This window comes from Tribolium castaneum, chromosome 8, assembly GCF_031307605.1.
Source record: "Tribolium castaneum strain GA2 chromosome 8, icTriCast1.1, whole genome shotgun sequence".
Taxonomy (NCBI): Eukaryota; Metazoa; Arthropoda; class Insecta; order Coleoptera; family Tenebrionidae; genus Tribolium; species Tribolium castaneum.
The window spans coordinates 7,453,784-7,471,000 of NC_087401.1; positions in this window are offsets into that span (position 1 = coordinate 7,453,784).

Sequence of the window (17,217 nt, forward strand, 5' to 3'; positions counted from 1 at the left end):
TAAAATTTGTGGTTTTACGGTTCGTGAGTTCGTGTGCTGAAATTACCAGAAAAGTCTCGCTTTAACTTATACATTCTTTTTCCGAATAGACAATTTATTCGCTTAAATGAAGATAAGATTAATTGTGACACTGTTATTTTATTAAATATTTTATTCAACTTCCTCAATACGGCAACTTAAAATGAATTTTCTACTTGATTATACCGAAATATGGAATTCCTCTCTGGTACAAGTAACTTCTTCGAATAATTTCTTCAATGGTACTCGATTTGATAAAGCAAAAATTATCGAAACCCAACTCTGGCCTCTCTTCCCAAGTCTTAACAAGTAGTTGCTTTGTTCAGCGTTTTTTTCATCGAGCATTACCGGCCAACAAGGAGAGTTGGAAGTTTTTAACATAGTTGTTACAAATAATTTAGAACTGTGAGACCTTGAAGTCCCTGTTTTAAAAACATAAATTTTGATTTCTAAAAAAAATCGACTTCCGTTTATATTTGGTACTTAGTTTTTTTTCACAGCCTCGCACCCTAGTCATTAATTTATCGAATAGTTTTATTTTCGCATTTTTCATTCGCTGAAGCCAACACTATCCACGTGTTTTTCTAATTTTTATGTAACACGTGTGAGTAAGCAATTCGATCCGGCGATCAAACGAGATGTCTTTGTTCTATCTAAATTCGCGACTCAAAATTTTTTTCGAGAATAATTGGTGAGTTATCGTTCGAATTTACCTAATTTGCTTATCAACTTAACTTAATTTTGAATTATCTTAACCATTTACCCGATTTTCTCGCTTTTGATCAACATTTTTTTTAACAAAATGACAGCCCTGCAATAGGGAAAAAAACGTATTTTATTTCGATGTTTAATTGTTACAAAAAACGAAAATAAATATTGGTTGTACCGTGCAATTCATAAATGCGTCATACTGTGATTACTATGAGAATGTTATGGATTCGTCGCCTTTATTATGAGGCGGTGCCTTTGGAACCTGATCGCAAGAATTTTTCGTACTAAGATTTTTATCAATTACGTGTTATTTTTTCGAGAACAAATTTTTATCTACGTTTTCGTCATCAGTTATGTCTACGTTTGAGATTTGAAAAAAATTTCCATGAACTTTTTCGTAGTGAAACCCTTTTCTCACGCTTTAACGCCCTTTTGCCTTTACAATTTCTCCGAAAAATTGCTTGAGAATCCCTCCGACTGTGGCATTTTATATCTGTGATGGGCAATTTGAGTTTAAAAATTATTATAATTTAATTTTGATGTTTTGGTCGTGAGGGTGCCAATCACAGAGGAAATTATTTATTGTCGTAGGAAATCCCCAGCCATGTTGCAAGGTCACTTTTCGGAGAGGGTGTACACTCATAAAAACTCAGTTGTGAATATAAACAATGTATTCACAGCATGATATTATAAAGATAAAAATATTGGAGTTAGTTACAAATTATTTACATGATTAATTTAAGAGAGCAACTAAAACAATTTATAATTTCCTAATTTATATCTTACTTTGATATAGAAAACCAAAAGGTGTAGTTGGCGTAGTGTTTAGACATGATCAGTTTTCATGGAATTAAAAGTTAACAATATTCTTCTGCCTACAGGGAAACTAAGACGCTCCAAAATATTTAAATAAGTTTCTATCGATGTTGAATTTATCAAGAGGAAATTTTGACTAAAATTTCTATTAGTCCAGCTCAGTCTGTTTCATGGGCGTTTGATTTATTACGTTAAAGATTATTAGACAATTAACATCAGATTCTTAGTTCCTAACTTGGGGTTTATGGTTTTATTCGTTCTAATGAAGAGACCAATCGTAAGTTCATTATCCTTTTATTTGTTGAAAACCTGTTTATTATTCCAAGTTCCACCCGATCCGTGAACTAACATATCATATTACATCAGCTCATGAATTAGGCAACTAATCGCCTCGCGCAGCGTTCGTAGTTGCCGGAACTAAAGATAGTAGAGTCCGGTAGAGTAAGGACTGAATCGCTCGGAAGTTCAAACTCATCTTAGGGTATGGCAGACTAAGTTGGAGCAGCAAGGGTTTAATAAAACAAATCAGACTTACATTTCATGTCGAAACGGGCTTCTTGAGACAGGAGCAGAAGGTAACGGACTGCCTCTGATTGTTAACTACAAGAGTTCTTGCAAACTTGTCAGTCTGCTTCCAGAAGTTTAACCGATCTTCCTACCCTAATTATCTGCCTTTTTATAGCCTGCAAAATGACGTAGTTTCCTTTGTTCCCGGGTTCTAATGATGATGTATGTTGTAATGGAACCGATCATTTTCGCAATTAAACCTTTGGCTGCTGGATTTTTTTTATTGGCTTTGCACACATGAATAGAAAAATATAATATTAGTCCGGTGGTCTTTTATGAGCGTGTAGGAAGTTTTTAAAGTCGTAAAAATTCGAACCCCTTATTTGGGCCTCTTCCGCAATAAGTTTAGAAATGAAAATGAATTTTCAAATGATTAAAAATACTGGACCCTATTTTAGCCTACCGCAGCGGTACTCGTACTGAAAGTGCAAAAGCACCTCTTGAAGCAATTTATTCAGACGTCTGTGGCCCAATGCATGTTGAATCATTAGCGAAAAGAAAATATTAAGTAATGCTCAAAGCCGATTACAGTGAATATCGGCATGTTTATTTTATTCGTAATAAATTCGAAGTTAAAGACAAGTTTAAGAGATGTTCTGTAATGAAATTCAGAACACATTTGGAGAAATCAACGAAATTAGTTACAGACAGCGGGAAAGAATTCGATAAGCACCGGCAACCGGCAACAGCAAACGGCAGTGAAATCAAACTAAGCAAGAGGTGCCGGTCATACGTCGTGGTTTGTATGTTTTTGTTTTTATAATCAAATTTTATGTTTGAAAAATAGGATAAAATGGCTGCACCAGAAAGTAGTGAAAGTAGTACTGAAGATATCTAAACAAGGGAAGAAAACAATAATCTTCATAAAAATAATGAGAAACAACAAACGCGGCTAACGACTCCAAAAAGAAAAGGGTGGAACCGAGGTGAAGTGACGAAAGATGAGAAAAAGCAAAACATATGGAAGCAATTGTTTTCGTCCAGTTGGTTGAGCGACCCTGAGTTGAGGCAATGGTTGTGTGAGGTAAAGGGTGATAAATCAAAAGCCCACTGTAAATTTTGCAACGTAAATTTGGGGACAAGAAAGACTGACCTGATTCGACACTCTGAAAGTCAAAGGCATGTGAGAAATTTGCGAAGTGCAAGCAATGTGAAACCGGTGAATGAGATGTTTCAGAAAAAAATGACCTGGAGGACAAGCAACATGAAGCTGAAATTAGGTTTTGCTTATTAGTTGTTGAACAAAATTTTAGTTTCAATTCTGTCAACGCTATTGTAGCTGTAAGCAAGATTAATTTTAATGATTCTAGTATGTCCGACAAAATTTCTTTGAAACGCACTAAATACTCAGCCATAATTAACAAAGTCTTGGGAGCAACTGTTAAAAATTAAGGTTAAAAGAAAAACAATTTTCGATATTTGTTGACGAAAGCACTGATGTCAGTAATTGCAGATTGTTGTGCATACTTGTTAATTTTTTGGAAGAAGATGATATCCACACTTGTTTACTCGATTTAATAAAAATTGAAGCAGCTGAGGGTACAGCCAATGGACTATATAAACTTTTTAAGAATTGTGCCGAATCTTATAACCTTAATTTATGTAATTTAGTGGGTTACTGTTCCGATAATGCTAGTGTAATGTTCGGCAAAAATAACTCCTTCAAAACCAATTTGTTAAATGATAATAAGGATGTGTTCTGTAACAGTTGTGTGTGCCATTCTGTACACTTAATTGCTGTTGCTGCGAGTGATGAATTGCCTAGCAATATTGAGGCTTTACTTCAAAACATTCATTCATATTTTTCAAGGAGTCCGAAAAGGCAGTCTATACTCGAAGCATTTCAGGATTTTATGACGCAGCCAAACACAAAATTATAGGCCTATCACAAACAAGATGGTTAGCTTTGCATAGTTGTATTGTGCGCATTTTGGACCAATGGTCAGTTCTTACTGAAGTTTTTCGGGTTGCCTCATTTGAAGACAAAAATTCTAGCGCTGAAATAATTTTTATAGAACTTCGCAACCCTTTTGTAAAGGCATATTTGGTATTTTTACGGTACAGTTTAAAGTTTTTGACTAAATTTAACCATACATTTCAATCAAGTAATGTGTTTATCTATGAGATTCATTCTGAGGTCCGTCGGTATTTAAGGATCATTTGTTTAAATTTTGTCAAAGACAGTCATTGTAAAGAAGAAAACTTCGCAAATTTGAATGTTTGGGATCCACATCAACTTTTACCCATTGAAGAAATAAATTTAGGACCAGAAACCTGCAGCATAATACAGGATTGTCCAAGCGGTGACGTTCACGCATTTAAACTGAAATGTTTACAATTTTATCAAAAAGTCTCCAGTGAGTTTTTAAGACGTTTTCCGATTTTTGATTCTTTTTTTAAAAATTCAAATTTCAGAAAGCCTCATCATGCGATAGGGTTCCAAGGAGTTCCAAAAATTGATACTGCGGAAGTTGCTCAAAAATTTACTTCTCATTGCAATTTTGAAAAAGTTTTAGAAGAGCATGCATTTTTATACGACTATTTTTTGGACGACGAAAAAGTTTAGTTCATTGCAAAGTACGACAATCCTACTAAATTTTGGAGTTATATAGGTAGCATAAAGACAATAACAAGGAATTTTTGTTTTCTAGCATTTCCAAGTTGGCAAAAATTGTATTGTGTTTGCCACTTGGTAACGCTCGCGTCGAGCGTGTCTTTTCAATGATGTCTGATATTAAGACCAAAAAAAGAAACAAATTACTACCAGAGACTTTGAACAATCTTCTGCGCATTAAACTGGATATGCTAGATAAGCACACGAACAGTGAAAGGTATCCTATAACTAAAAATCATTTAAAAAAAATGTGTAAAGACATGTATGATTTTAAAAATGTTAATACTGATGACAATAAGACTGATGATGTTGATTAAGAAATCATTTTTATTAATTTTTTTCTTTAAGTTTGCGAGAAGTTTGTTTTCATTTAAAAGACTTTTTTATGGAGTTTAATGTTTAAAATAATAATAAAGAGTGAAAAAGATAAATTTGTTTCATTCACATTACACACTTTCTTTAATCTTTAAGGTGTTACCCTGCTGCAGAGAGTTGCGTTTGCCTAGCGGAATTTTACCTAAATTGTGACGCTGACAATTTTTAAACGGTTGGCAACACTGGTAGTGACAGTGCGAGACACGACAGCGGTCCCGACAGTGCAATAAAATATTAATTATTGTTATTTTGGTATTAATAAATTATTGAGTTGTGTTGGAAAGTGGCTTTGATTTCTCAAGTGCGGAGTATTCGTTACATAAGTATCATTTTATTCGCAACATGTATAAGAAGTAAAAAGCTAGATAGATGTCTCGGATGTGCCAACAGATTTTCAATTAGTAAACAGTTTTACTAAACCGTTGTCGAAGAAGAAATTTGTAAAATTTAGAAACTTTTTAAGAATATGTGAAGTGTAATGAGACTTTGTTTTAAGGGAGAGTGTTGAGTTTTATAGTTCTCCAAAAAGTGATCACAACCAATTTCTTAGTATCTGGGTTACTCAAAATTACGTAATCCATGAGTAAGTAATATGCACGTGCTATTTTTTTGGTACATTAAGACTTGTTAAGTATAGTCAGTCCAAATACCTATATCTGCTTGTGTAAATATACCTATCCCTTATTCACCAAAAAGTTTTGTTTCACAACCGTAACACCTCAACATTTTTTATCCATCCTGTACATACAGCGCAGCGTGTTCGATAATTGGACCGCCAACACTTTAGGAGTGGTAAAGGTAACCACCAAAATTCAAAAGCTAATGGTAAATTTCCCACCTTGCTTCTTGTTCTAACAATAGTCTTGTTCGTGCGTTAGGTTAACAGGGTTTAGAGTGGTTTAAAGATTCTAAATAACCGAAATTTACAACTTCAACGAGCTAGCTGATATGCACCATATCTATGATGAGGCTCAGGGCAATATCAGAGCTGCAGTTAGGTTTTGCGCAGAAAGATACCCAAAAATCGTCGCAATCCCGATCGCAGTGTATTCCCAAATCTTGATCGTCGCCTTCGAAAATTTGGAAATACAGAATTTGGATGCAGACAGAGGTAGACCTGCAGCAGTTAATGCTGTCGCCTAGGACGAGCAGATTTTAGAAATGATAGCTGCTGATCCCACACTCAGTGTGCGTGAAATCGCTCGTAGAACTCATGTTCTAGCTACCACTGTGTGGACCTGTATATCACAAGAACATCTGCATCCATACAACATTAATTTGTGTTTCCGCTTTGTTACCGGAAGATGGTTGTTAAAAAAAAATGATGAAGATCCCCAATTTCTTTTTAACATTTGTTTCACTGACGAAGCAAATTTGTCCCGAAATGGTGTACTGAATTATCCACATGTCACAAGAATAATTAATCAACAACAGCTATTTTCGCTCAGTGTTTGGATTGGGAAGTATCAAAATTTATTAGTTGGACCCTTTTTTTCTGCTGAATCACCAAACGGGAAATGATTACTTATTTTTTTTTGGAAATTGAATCAGAAGATTTCTTCGACGGACTGCCTCTGCAGCAGCGATTTAATATGTGGTATAATATTAGCTGTTTGAAAACTATAATAATGCCAACGTCGCATTTTACCGAATTATTTTTTAAATAAGGTTGATTGATAAAAATCTAAAATAGTTATTAATGATTAGATCTCTCATTAGAACAACTATAAATTACTTTAACTATCAATTTTTTGAAGTGCATAATGTAATTTATACTTCCAATGAGAGATCTAACTATTTATAAGTACTTTTACAATTTTATCAATCTAGTTGAAAGATATAATAATTCGGTTAAATGCGACGTTGGCGTTTTTATAGTTTTGAAACAGCTAATATGTTCTAAGTAAAATATTTATATAGAAATAGTGTGTGTAGAGCATCCCCCAACTAAGCTAAAGAAGGGAAATAAGGGAGGAAAATACTTTCTTACCTCGGACTCTCTAATTGAAGACCCACAATTCAGCATGTGAGACATGTGACAGAATGAACTGTTGGACTCAATCAGTTTATTAGAATTTTTATTCAAAACATGCTTATTAAATAAATCATCTATCTATTAATATTGTACTGAACAAGATTTCAATGTTTGAGCTGAAGACGAAAATGCAGCATCTAAAAACTATGAAGACTTCATTGACCCCCTCATACTGCCACCCTTCTCCTCTACTGAAGTGTTGTAGCCAACAAATTCCGTTTATTGTCAGTTTTTCAAATTACAACACATTTTGTTAAATGTTTATAACTCGTTTATGGTTAATCCTACAAGAAAAATGCATAGGAATTTTTTGCAGAAAGTTTTATCAGCTTTAATTTTGGTAAGAAGATAAACACTGACTGGAGTGATCATTTCCGAGATATAAGCAAAAAAATCAAATTTAATCTTCAACCCCCTCCCCCTCCTCGAGCTCACTCGCCACCCTAGGAGGCTTTTGATAAAATATAATGTTTGACCAAATATAACCAAAAGCGTTTAAAACAAATTCCACCTCTCTAGGAGTTTTTCCCCGATCGCCTTATTTTTGTCTAATTTTGAAATCCTCGGTTATATTGCGAGGTCAGCAAGTTGCAGTCAGGAAAAATTAGTCGGAGATTTCATTTTTACAAAACATTAGCAAAATGATACATGAATGATTTCTAATTTAAAAGATAAAACGAGACATGGGTATCACAAAGTGCCATCTGTGGGGGTTGTGGGAACCTAAGACCTTCACAACGACGAGTTAGAGACTGCACTTGCAGCAGCCATCCGTAACGCTCGCCGAAGAAGATAACCAGCATCAGCAGAACAGACTCCTCGGGCAAATGCCCCGCCAGGCGCTGAATTAACCTGCCGGTGTCTTGAGGCTTCCCTACCTCGAAGCCCTATCCAGGATATGGGTCTCGGTTAAAGAAGGAACAAACCACATCATCCATCAGACAAGCTGCAGACCGGTTTCGCCCTTCTTGGGGCTTATCAGGGCAGCGCAGTCTAACGAATTGTGTGGGTTTCAAAGACTCTTAAGGCGACTCAGCTGACTATCACGAGACATATAGAAAAGTCAACGATATTTAGAGAATATGGTTCTGGTGCACTAAGTACTTTATACCCCGGCCGTAAGACCCATCAAGGCCAAGACCCAACCAGATGTTTACAATGATTTCTTCCGAAATGGTCCGTACTTAATATTTTTAAATTAAATTTGTATAAACAGTTTATGTGTCCAAATAAAAAATATTCAATTAGTTACCTTTATTAAACATTTCATGTTGAGTTTAGTTAAATTTGACAAATTTTATGGTTCAGTGATGATACAGTTGATTCAAAAATTAACTCAGAATACGGACTTGGAAATATTCTGATAGCGGTCGAGTCGGTAAACAAGCATTACAGCGTCCCATTGTCATAAAAGATTACCACCGATTATAGGTTACTTGGGTTGTATCCTCTAAATATCGAACGGACTATAGATGTCTAATTTACCTATAGGTCATCCGCAGTAGACATTTTGCACTTTCTTTATTTATATATATTTTGGTGAAAATTATCATAATGCAAGCCATGTATAATTTCAACTGATATAATTGTTTTGACTTAAGTCTTCAGCTTGATGAATTGTAATCAGCCTTTTCATACAAGTTGAAAAAGTATCAAAGCCTACACTATTTATAAATTTAATTGATCGCATAGTATTTTGAACAAATTAGGAACAATATTTCACAACCTTCAGTCGCAATCGTGCAAGCAAATCATATAAGCTAAAGGACTCCGATCGATGGCCCAATACATTACGTTAGAGTTTCATTCCTTCAAGTGTACTGTTTACTTATATTTATTGTTCATCACAATAACCTATGTTTTTCAATAAATAAAACAATTCCTTCTATTTCATAACCGAATGATACTCGTATGTATTAAAAAAATAATCTACAGTACAGAAAATTTTTAATTGAATCAAAAGGATGCCATTGGGAGGAATAAAAAATACAGTCAACACATTTTTAGTGAGTAGGTTAATGGACAAGGTCTTTCACAGCCTTCAAAATTAAAATTGTTTAATCCATCTCGAAGATATAGATAGTAATTTATGATGATTATTAAATTTTTATTATTTTAAAAGATTTATTGCGGAGGTAAAAAAACTCACGACGCAAATACGTGCAACAATGATAAGACCATGCTATTTAAGTATAGAAAATAAAAAAAAATTTTGAAAAAATCTAAACCTTAAAAATGTTTGAAAAACACAGTTAATTAATTTTCAAATTATCGATTTTATATGTATACCCGTAAATAAAAAAAGGTTTACTTTATTTATTGTTGAACAATTTTTTTCAATTTCCACTGTCATGTTAAATGAAGGATGTTGTGTACCAATTATAAATATCGAGCTTTAGTCAAAATAATGACAATCTTGTTATGTACTACTTTAAATTTAATTTCATAAATAAAAATCTTCACTAGAATATTTTTCGATATTCCTTATTATTTTGCAAAAACTCACTGTGTCTTATTTTCCTTACAATTCTGGAGCCGAGAACAAAACACCAATTTTGATAAATACAACAGTGATCCGACCAGAATCACAATTTGTAACGACATACCTAGATCTTCATGTGAAAGTTTTCTTGTTGTAGAGCATTTTATTTTTTTCATTATTATGGAATGCCCTATTTCAGACTCCATTCAAATACAGTGTCCAATTTCGCGTGCAGGTTTTTTTTCAGTTGACTACCAAAGATTTATATAACATATAATTGGCACACGATAACACGTTACAAGAGAAAACAACAGATCATTGGTATAGAGAATAGATCTAAGCCTTTAACGAAAAATCTTTATTATCTTTCACCGCAAAACTTCGATTAAAAAACTTTTTATCCATGACAACAGAGGGTCTGATAAACCAATTAATTTTGAGTTATTTACTAAAAAACCTGCGGGGAACCTTATCAAAATCTTTACTAAAATCAAAGTACAGTATGTTTCAAGAATTTCTAGTGTCTAACACCTCTTTATCCCTTCATTTGTAGAGCACAACATACGTCCTTCCAGGGTAAATCCGCGCTAGGTTTCGGAAACAATTTATTTGGATCACAACTATTCATTAGTTCGTTTACAATAGCTTTTTCCTTAAGCTCACAGCTAATCGATGATAGACTTTATTAGTCTGTATAATTGGCCAGATCTAGCTTGTCTCCTGATTTATATTCGTACAGAGGCGTAATTATCGCCTGAGGCCACTCATTTTGTAAGACATCTGTCTTAAAAGACGATGTCATTATTTTTAATAGTGGCAGTAATAAAGATATAGCGTTTTTTTAAGAGTTTAGTTGTAATATGATCCGGGCCAGGTGCTGTATCAATAGGTAAACGACTAATGAATTTTTCAAGATTTCAAGCTCCTTTATTTATTTATTTTTCGAAAAAATTAACACTGGAAAGTCTAGAGTGGCCATTATATTAAGTGGAAAAAGATGCACTATTGAATATTGTTTTATTAAAAGATTTTGAAAAGGTTTCCGCAAGAGTATTAGCGGATTCTTGGTGAACCTTAAGAGTTGTGATCTAGTGATATCGACACTCTGCTGGCTATTAGCATAGAAAGCTTTCCGTTTATTTAATAAAACATTTTTGCATTCACATTTTGAAAGTTTTAATCAATTTGTAAGCTTGTTTAACGAGCAATAAAGTTGTTTTCAGTTGGACATTGCTTATAAGTGTTTTATGTCCTAATTATTTTATTAAAAAAAACTTTGGTAATCCACGGTTTCTTTACATTTTGTTTCTTTGTAGCAATGCTAGAGTTTAAATTTGTATAAGAATGGTGTCTGTTCAGGAACATCACTAATCCATTAATTGAGAACGACAGGCATTAAGTTTTTTGTTTAAAGAATTGTTAGTTAATACCCAATAAATTTGTATTCTATAATAGTATTTATTTTTGAAGTAGAGTAAAAACTTACAGTGAGATGACCTGGGATGTCGTTACTTATTCATGAAACTAAGTTTGTATCAGATAATAATAATAACAGATTCAGTAATGATGGCTTTTAAAATTTAGTCGGTTCTGTTAGTATTTAGAAAATGTTTTCAATTAACAAAATTTGCAAATTCGAGTTTAGAAATTGTTAAGAAGTTATTCTCAAACATTTGTTTATAAATACAGGGTACTCAAAAACCGGTGCACCAACTCGCTAAGAGATAGAAAAAAAGGATGAAATAAAAATTGTAAAGCATAGAATTTCACATTAAAATGTACCTTACTCTTGACTTTTTTTATATTCTTCATACTTGTCTTCATTAGAAAAAAAAACGTCTTAGTGAAACGTTTACTAAAACTAACATTGGTTAATGTTTTCGTTTACATACTCGTATCATTCTTCAAAATAAAGCTAAAAACTTCTTTTGAAAAAAAATCCTTAATGAATTCAAATTTTGAGGTAGTTATTGTTCCGAGAATGGAGAGTGAAGCATAAAGCAAGTGGGGTGGATAAAAAAATAATTTTGACGAACGATCTAAACGTGTAAAATCATCATCTCTTTGGTCGTATTATTTTCAGCTTAAGAAAATGTTAGCTGTTAACAAAAATGTAGACATAAGCAGGTTTGTTGATAATTTTACACAATTAAAATCTACTTAGAACTGTTACAGATACTGTCAACTGAAAGCATTTCTAAAGAAAAAGTCTGTAGGATACAGAGCAAAGAAATCAAAAGTATTTACACGTGAGGATCTTGAAACTTTTTTAGACACCGCTCCTGATGATTACTTATTGATTAAGGTATTCGATTAGCAGTCATTTGCAATTTCATTTATTTTGTATCTTTGACAGGTTGTTTTTATTTATAATGGGAGAGGCTGGGGGGTGTAGGATTGCAGAATTAGTCAGCATGTCTGTAGATGATATTGAAGATAGAGGAAACGTTTTGGTAGTTCAAATTCCGGACACCAAACTTACAACAAAAGAATTTTTACCATTGTAAACGGTGGTAATTCTGTTCGGGCCATTGATGTCTTTCGCCAATACAGGAGTTTAAGACCAAAAAAAATTTCGCATAAGCGTCTTTTCTTAAACTACAAAAACGGTGCAACCAGTGGGGTACAACAATTTCTCAAAAATTCCCCAAAAGATAGCCCAATTTCTTAAACTTCCAAACGACATCGAGTACACCGGACATAGTTTTAGACGTTCTTCCGCAACTTTACTAGCAAATGCTGGAGCTGATTTGTCCGTGCTCAAAAGACATGGTGGGTGGCGTTCAAGTTCGGTCGCAGAAGGATATATCGAAGACTCGCTTCAAAATAAAATACATATTTCAAAAAAAATATTAGGCGAACAGGAGAAACTAGTTGATGAAGACGATTCCATATTATTGCCAGCTGAAGACGTTTTCGAATTAATACCGCCTGAGAAGACAACCAATAATGAAATGAATGAAAACAACAATCCGAATATATCTTTTCCATTGCAGTCTGAAGGTGGTGCACAACAACTTTTATTTAATAATGTTACTAATTGCCATTTTTATTTTAATACGAATAGTTCCTGAATAAAAATATTGTTACAAATACCTTGTCATTAATTTTTTTGAAGTTGTAGTTTTGACAGAAAGTTTTAATTCACTAGTGAATTAATTTTTTAACTCACTAGTGAAATAAAAACTTTAATTCTCTTAAGGATAAAGATCAACTTAGTGCTGTTGTTATGGAGTTAATAATCCTTGTTTATTTGTTCAAAATTGAATAAAATTTATTAATTAGGGTAGACAGTTTTTTTTTCTTGATAATTGATAATTTTATAAATTTGATAATTTTACCCTGTAAGAAAAATATTCATCCATGATTGAAAAACATTGTTTTTTACTTTTTACTGCATTTTTTAAATAATAGTTATATATTATATAGGCGAAGATGACCGATAAGGCGCTGGATCGCTTGAAATATGGCGGTTCAAAAACGTATAGTGTCACTGGAACCAAACAGATTTTTGTACAGTTTTCTAATTTGTGACGGTCTTATTTGTATTTGGTGCATAATAAACATTACTTACTCTATTTATACTAATAAGAAACGAACAACTCCCGTAAGTGTTCAGAGATCATGTTCTTCGCCTATAAGGGTCTTACAGCCTTTAATTAAGTGGATAAAACACATGGAAGACCCGTATGCAATACAACGATTTATCCATAGCCACACAATATAGAATAAATCAACATTTTCAAATTATTTTTCAAAATTTTTATTTGACGTTTTGAAATGACGATTGTTAAATTAATTTTTTAAAATAGAAACACTGTATTAGTTCCGGCTTAGTTTACAGTAAATCTGCCCTCGACGTCGAATAAAAAAGAAAGCAATCATATTTTCGCATTTAATATAATAGTATATGACATAATACGGACTGTTTATAAAAGAGTGTAGAATCTCAGATAGTTCTGGAATTTGAAATTGCCGCATTTAATTATTTTATTTCTATGAAATTTCTGAAAAGTATCAATTTTTATCTATCAGGCAACAAGTAAAACTAAATTTTTCATATACTAATATTCATATCGTTTTTTGTAGAAAGAAACAGCAAACTTTTAATACCTACTACGATCCTACATTCATTTATAGACAGATTGTATAGTATAAGTGAAGGAAAATAAGATCTCTTCATGTGTGTTGAAAAAAACGAATATAGTGCAGACCTGGCTACAATTTGAACAAATTGTAAACAAATTTCATCAAATGTCTGATAATCCCAGAGGGGTTCTTTATTTTGAACAGTGAGTGGTGAGCGACCAACATTAAACCAACATAACGTGTATGTTGGTGTGAAATACGATACAAGTCGTAAACCCCTTTATTATATAACCTTAAACTTTAAAACCCCTTTAGGGGGTAACTAACTATATAGAATTACATTGTCACGCAGATTACGTAAGTATGTCAAATTTCAATTCATTTAGACAACAGGAACCCTCTCACATTTGATTCAGTGATCACACCTTTGCAAACATTTCAAGATCCAACAATGAGAAACATTCAAAAAATCAATTAATGTCACGTCAAAAAATAATTTGGAATGTATTAAATTTCGTAAATTTAATTTTAATTCGTCATTTTTTTGGCTTTTTTATGTTATTGAAAAATTAAAAGCGAAAAGAATACACTGGATGTTCTGTTTTTAATGTTACAAATTTAAACAGGTGGTAGAATATTAAATTCTAAGGCAAAAGTTTCCTGTATGTTGAAAAATATTTCTGTGTAAAAAAACTATGAAATTTACGATTTTGTTGCTGAAAGTGTCAAAAATTAAGGAACTTTTTACCTTACGCCCCCCAATTTGGAACACCTCTGATTAAAAAAATCAACATTTGATCATCGAATTCGTTTACGCTTATAAAAGTTACCCACGGTACTAAATTTTTTAATTTTACCTATAATGGTATCTGAAATATTGAGGAAAACCCACTAAATGAAGCACCTTTTTGAGGAGGTGTAGCTTCCTAACGAAGTATTTTTCGATATACACATTTATAGAAAACTTTAGTCTTAAAATTGAATGTTCTATCACACGTTTAAATTTGTAACAATAAAAACGAAACACCCCTGTATAATGTATGTGCCACCTTCAAAAATTCACAGTGAGCTGAAAACTTAAATTTATAATTATAGTAAAAATTAAATAATGAGATTTTTTTAGAAATCAGTAGATATACAAAAAGTCTGTTTTTGTATAAGATAGTGCATTTTGAATGATCGAACAGGAAATCTCCGTAAGTATAAATACTACATTCGCGGACTGCTTCCCTCTAAGTCAGTCATAAACCGCACCCCTTGTAAATTTTCACAATCATCGTCAAACCGAATGCACTTACTTGCCTGTGATTCTGGATATTAATTTGTTTGATTAACATTTTTGAAAATAACTTTAACACAGTTTTGCAATTTCGCAATTACAAGTACTTCTATCGAATCTGCAATGTTTTTTAAATGATTCTCATCTAGTTAACTTTGAAATTGGTTTACATGTGAAAAATTTGTGCCGCTCTGTTCAATTGAATTCTCTCTGTGTCAATAAATGTCAAAATTGTCAGTTGTGGAGTTTACATATTGTCAATTAATTAATTTTCTTTAAAATGCAACTAAATTATTACACTGTTTAAACACGTTTATTTTCGAAGCTTGTGAATTGGAATTATAAATAGAGAATGGTAATGTTCGGTGTTTAAATGCCTGTCATTAATTCTATAAATCGGCATTTCTGATTTTACATGGGAAATTCACAGACGACTAGATGACAATCATTTAAAAACACATTGTAGATTATTAGCACCTTCTATGTGTAACAGTTTTTTAAACACCATTATCGAAAATACATATTTTCTTAAATTAAAAATAAACTTTTCGAAAATGTCATAGCCAACTATTATTTTCTAGTAATTTTAACAAATTATAAACAAAATCGTTTACAACGTTATTAAATTCTTCCTAAAAAAGTGCCTGTTTTAAATGTGTACCTTATGTAATATTGCGAATTTACGAAAATTTCGCTAAAATGTAAACTTCTATTGATAAGTCGAAAACAAAAGACGATAGCAGCATGCGGTTTTGACTAAAACTATTCGAGAATGTGTCACGCGTTTATATCAAAACCTCTTAGCTGCTTCAGAGATCTATTCGAACATCCATCCAAAATGCACCATCCTGTACAATGTTATAATACTTGTAATTAGGTGCAAATTACTGTAATTATTGTGTTTCATCCACACTTAGATCGTTTCAAAGCTTAAATATAAAACCGCTATCGACACAAACTGTTGATTTTCCGATTTGAACTTTCGAAAAATAATTGAGTAAATGTACATTTAGAACCCAAAAGTAGCATAATAATTTAAGTTTCAAAGATGGTGAATTTTCACTCGTTAAAACAAAAATTAGGAACGGAGCATATAATACTACTACTTCCCACATGAGCACTTTGTAGCAAATATTTCAAAAAAATCAAAAATAAATAAAATCGGTTCACTTTTTAAAATCTACTTCCTACTGTACCTATTACCAGTTTCAAAACTATAAAAACGCCAACGTCGCATTTTCTCTCATAATTAGCTGTTATAAATTATTCACACATTTCAAAAAAATAATTCGGAGGTAAAGTTACCGTTGGGGGCGCCACTGAGCTAGGTCGAAAACAGTAAACATAAATGGCGGGAAAATGTTTATTCGGATATTTTGAGCGTTGTACGAATTTTGAGCCTTCACAATTATTGTATTGCCTATGCGGAATGACTATTGTATTTTTGATGGAAGAAACGAATGTTGACAAATTAGAGATGACGAGGAAAACACGAATAACGAATGACTGTTTGGTTCACTTTCTTTATTGGAAAATTATTACAAAGACATTGAAAAGCCTACCTTTTGGCATAATTTACGTTTAAGTGTATTAGCAGTTGTTAATCTTAATTGTAGTTTTGTTGATTTATCGAAGTATTTCATGATTTTATCAGTGGAAAAATTCTAACCTAAAATCCACAAACTTCACTAATTTATTGGTTTCTTGAGCCCAAGTTTATGTTCGCTGTGATCCATTACTTATAGTCTTTAATCAGACAACTGTTTGATAACACTTTGTAATGAAAATTTAAATCTTTTTCACTTTTTATCCACTTTCAAATTCCAACAATAAACACTTTATACCACTTAAAACCACAGAACCAAAGTCAACGCTAGTATTTACCACCACGTACCTTTAAAGTAATTCTTTCTATTGTAAGTAATTAACACTATACACGCAAAATTGTTGAACAATTCATTAAATGTCAGTTAAATGTGGCATTACGAAAATTTCTTTACTGTTTTCGACATAGTTCAAAAGTCATCACCAGAGGGCGTCTAGTTAATTTTATTTCCGAATAGCTAATGTAATTTATACTTTCAATGAGAGATCCAAAATCATTAATAACTATTTTACAATTTTATCAATCTTATTTAAGAAAATATGTCGGTAAAATGCGACGTTGGCCTTTTTATAGTTTTCAAAACAGTTAATAAATAAATAAATACTTTATATTCGGCCCGTTTAAG